Genomic DNA, 5,165 nt, shown 5'->3' on the forward strand with positions numbered 1-5,165 from the left:
CCTCACTAATTTTATTTTATTTTATTTATTTTTTAAAATATTTTATTTATTCATTTGACAGAGAAAGAGAGACAGCGAGAGCAGGAACACAAGCAGGGGGAGTGGGAGAGGGAGAAGCAGGCTTCCCACTGAGCAGGGAGCCCGATGTGGGGCTCCATCCCAGGACCCTGGGATCATGACCTGAGCCGAAGGCAGACGCTTAATGACTGAGCCATCCAGGTGCCCCATAAAGAAGATACTCCTTTGACCAAAAAAGAAAACATGAGACTTAGTGAGAAATTTGCTTACAAATGATATTTTTGTACTATTATTTTTTTTTTAAATGTGCTATATTGGTTGTAAATTAATCTATACTTCACTCTACATAGTTCTTTACATATTATTAGAAAATGTGCTACTTTGGGGTACCTGGTGGCTCAGTCGGTTGAGTGTATGACTCTTGTTTTTGGCTCAGGTCATGTTCTCAGGGTCATGAGATTGAGCCCATGCCTGGCTTTACACTTGGTGGGGGGTCTCAGCTTGTGATTCTTTCTCTCCCTCTCCTTCTGCGCACCCCCCATGTAAATAAATAAATCTTAAAAAAAGAAAAAAGAAAATGTGACCCTATTAAAAAAAAAAAAAAAACATGGACTGTATTTATTTTAAAATAATATTAATATAAAATCAATTAAGTAATTTAAAATATATATTTAAATGGTTATAAATAGATAAGTATGTACTTATCCTAAATTTTTCTCTGTGACATTATTTTGTGATATAATTTTCAAGTAGTAAAATTTGAAATTTGAAAATTTCAGTGGAATTTTAGCATAATTCAGTAGTTTTAAGTATACTTTTCTTCTGTAAGAAGGTTTTAACTCCAATAATTTTATATTTACATAGCTAACATTAATACCCAAATTTTAATACAACTCAGGATTTTATTTCCAGCTTTCCACTGATCACACATATTTTTTTTAAATTTACTTTTTTCAATATTTTTTTTTTTAGTTACTTCTTACCAAAGTTATTTTACATGGTTAATTTTAAACATTAATTCTAGAAGGTTTATTTAAAAATAGAAATTTTCTACTTCAACTCATCTGTATTACTCAGCTTTCTACATTTAAACCATATTCACAAAAATGGTTTGATTGTAATAGAGATAATGCATCTTGCAGGTTTTGAATAATAGTCTGTTATGTAACTGTCTGCTAATCCACTCTACATACTTTCCCTAAGTAAATAAAGATAATTAAGCTCTCTTTCATGATGGAACCCAAGTGCAGCATATATACCTCAATGATAAGATTTATTATGATGCTTATAGTCAGTAATTTATCATTCTTTTTTTTTTTTTTTTTTTAAATCTCGGTCCTTTATATGGTAGCTGGAATTCAGACTAGTCAATAAATATTTATGTAATAACTAAATAAGATATTTACAAAACTTTAAAAATGTAGGTGTTTAGTCTCTTTGATTGATTTTTGGATATTTTTGAACTATAAAATTGCTCAGCATATAAGTGAAATAAGACAGTTAGAGAAAGACAAATACCATATGATTTCATTCATATGTGGAATTTAAGAAACAAAACAAATGAGCAAAGGGGAAAAAAAGAGAGAAAGTAACCAGGAAACTGCCTCTTAATTATAGAGAACAAACTGATGGTTACCAGAGGGCAGGTGGGCAGGGTGATGGCAGAATATGTGATGGGGATTAAAGAACACATTTGTGGTGATGAGCGCTGGGTCTTGTATGGAAGTGTTGAATTACAATATTGTACACCTGAAACAAATATCACACTGTTAATTATCTAGAATTAAAAAAAAAAAAAAACTTAAAAAAATTACTCTGCATATAAACAATACCAGATCTAAAAAGAAAAGAAGTCCAAAAGTGTCAATATATTTAATTTTAAACATAGACAATATTGGCAGTGTACAATGATAATTATATTATATATACAAATTATATATATATACACAAATTCAAAACACTTCTTTGGCGCTTAGACTTGATTATTTCAAAGACCTCTCAATAGAAGACTATGCTGCATGCCTGGTGTTGGAATTTTATTTTATTTTATTTTATTTTAATTTTTTAAAGATATTTTTTATTTATCTATTTGATAGAGAGATAGCACAAGTAGGCAGAGTGGCAGGCAGAGGGAGTGGGAGAGGGAGAAGCAGGCTCTCCGCTGAGCAGGGACCCCGATGCGGGGCTCCATCCCAGGACCCTGGGATCATGACCTGAGCTGAAGGCAGCTGCTTAACCAACTGAGCCACCCAGGTGCCCCTGGTGTTGGAATTTTAAAAATTCATAGCGCATTGGTCCCTGCCCCTGCCCCCACCCCGCACGGAGCGGGGACGCGAGCCATGGAGGAGACACCGCCCCCGGGCTGCGGCAAGCTGCACCTGGAGAAGCTGACCCTGGGGATCACCCGCATCCTAGAATCTTCCCCAGGTGTGACAGAGGGGACTATCATACAGAAACCACCTGCTGAACGTCATATGATTTCTTCATGGGAACAAAAAAATAACTGCGTGCTACCTGAGGATGTGAAGAATTTTTACCTGATGACCAAGGGCTTCCACATGACATGGAGTGTGACGCTGGATGAGCACACCATTCCATTGGGCAGCATGGCAATTAACAGCATCGCAAAACTGACTCAACTCAACCAGTTTTCCGTGTATTCACTCCCAAATGCACCAACTCTGGCAGACCTGGAGTATGATGCAGTTTAAGCTAGTGAGAACCAGCCAGAGAAGCCTCATTTTGATTCTTGCAGTGTGATATTTGAGCTGGATCCTTGCAATGGGAATGGGAAGGTTTGCCTTGTCTACAAAAGAGGGAAACCAGCATTAGCGCAAGACGCTGAGATCTGGTTCCTGGACCGAGCGTTACACCGGCATTTTCTCACCGATTCCTTCGCTGCTTACCATCGCCTGCTCATCACGCACCTGGGCCTGCCGCAGCAGCAGCATGCCTTCACCAGCTACGGCATTAGCCCACAGGCCAAGCAGTGGTTCAACATGTATAAACCCATCACCTACAACACAGACTTACCAACTGCTTCGTGAACAAGCTGGATCCCAGAAAAGTGTTCAAGAGCAAGAACAAGACCTTAATCCCCAAAAAGAAAGGGCCAGTCCAGTCTGCAGGCGGCCAGAAAGGGCCCCCGGGTCCTCCCTCCACCTCTAAATCCTCTTCTAGCCCTGGAAACCCTGTCCGGAAATGAGCACCCCTACCTTCCCGCCAGCCCTACAGCAATGATTTCCGTGCACAGATGGCCCAAGCCTCAGATTCTGTGAGTGGCACCATAGGCCTCTTCCCTTCTGCGTGAGCCAAATCCTAGGCCTTTTACTCCCGCTGGCATTAGCCAGGAGTTCAAGGGCATACTCAGGTCTCCCCCCGAGTCCTTTCCTCAGCCCTTGCCTCTGAATGCTGTGGAGAGTTTCAGAACTTGTTTAAGTAGTTAAATAGAGCTGTTAAGAGCTTTCCTCTCTTTCCACCCCCAACCGTCTACACCCCTCAACAGTGATTAGAGAAATCCCCCGAAGAAACCACTGATATTGACCCATGAGGCATTAGAACTGTGCTGTTCATTGGTAATCACTAGCCACGGGTGGCTGTATAAATTAAAAACTCAGTTCGTCAATTGCATTAGCCACATTGTGAGTATTCATGTGGCTAGTAGCTTCTGTATTCAACAACAGAGATAATGGAACATTTCCATCATCACAGAAAGTTCTGTTGGGCAGCACTGCATTAGAATATTTTCATGCTGCCCTTACTCAGATCAGTTCATTTTTGTTAGAGAATGTGGATACCTTAACTTGATGGGTCATAATGTTCCATGGAAATTCTTGAAGGTACAATTGTATATGTTCTTTTTATTTTTCATAATTCTCACTGGTCCTTTTCAGTTTCCTATAAAGTTTGTTGTTTCCAGTTTAAAAAAAAAAAAATCATAGCACATCAGCCATTGTCACGAATCCCTAGTTGTATTAATAATATTTTTATTCAGAGATGTCATAACCTTCAAAATGCTTGACAGTAAGTGCCTGGTCATGTTAAAGGCGAATTTTCACTCCTGGTTCTACCTCTACTTTCTTCCTTGGGCAGTCACTCTTCTCGTACAAATGGCAGCCTCCTTACACAAAATAGAAGAGTGAATGTCATTGTTGGGTCCAAATTTCTGTCCAGATGATGGCGATCACGCACAGAAGAGGCAAATTAGCTGTGTGGAGATGTGATCAGGTGACACAACCTGTGATTCAGTCAGTAAGAAAAAATACGTTTTGTGTCCAGAAACAATTTTCTCCCCTCGTCCCTCACCCATCGATTTATCTATCACCTATTTGTCATCTTTATTTAAATATTTTCATCATGTCAAGTGTCATCTAATGCATCAACCCCTCTCAAACCATCCTCAGCATTCTTCTAGGGGGAGTAGTTAGGCCAAATGAATATATTTCTATCTTCATATACTATTTATTTCACTGAAGTTGCCATTTTTCTTATTGCATCATGACCAGAAACTGAGGCAAACATCATCAAAATAATCAAAGTTCAATTAAATTCTGCTTACTCTCAGGTGACCCTTCTACTTCATGCGGTTCACTACAGAGTCTTCCTCACTTAATTTCCTTGGTGACATGAAAGCAAACATTTTGCAGTTTCTTCCACCTTCTTTTATCTATTTTTTCCCCCAAGTTTCCATTACCTTATATGCATTTTTAAATAATAAATTTAATAAATAAATTTAATTTTTGCTAAATACCTTCATTTCTCTTTTCCCCTTCAATGCAATACATTCCTCATTAGAGCAAAACTGTCAAATCAAACCTAAAAATCATTCCCTGACATAAGCAAGTAGTATAATGGGGAAGAAAAACCACGCCCTTATCATTATGGTGAAAAAAAAAAATTACAACTGTGTAGGTGGAAGGAAGGAATGCAATTAGAGGGTAGAAATAATTCCCCACTCAACTTTAATAAAGGCAGAGGTCTTATCTACATTACCATTTTTGCATCATTAAACAATGCATGTTCTATGATATTCAATCATCTGACAAAATTTATTGATTCTTTGCTATGTGCCAAATACTGTTCTTGGTTGTAAAAATTACACAGTAAGCTATACAAACCTTGACCTTAGGGATCTTATATAAAAGACG

The 5,165-nt window shown here is 38.1% G+C and overlaps 1 pseudogene; it reads left to right on the plus strand.

Moving 5' to 3' along the window:
• Positions 1–2,357: 2,357 nt before the first annotated feature.
• LOC116639221 lies at positions 2,358–3,223 on the plus strand (annotated as a pseudogene).
• The last annotated feature ends 1,942 nt before the right edge of the window (positions 3,224–5,165 follow it).

Source organism: Phoca vitulina, unplaced genomic scaffold (genome assembly GCF_004348235.1).
Source record: "Phoca vitulina isolate PV1807 unplaced genomic scaffold, GSC_HSeal_1.0 scaffold17, whole genome shotgun sequence".
Classification (NCBI taxonomy): Eukaryota; Metazoa; Chordata; class Mammalia; order Carnivora; family Phocidae; genus Phoca; species Phoca vitulina.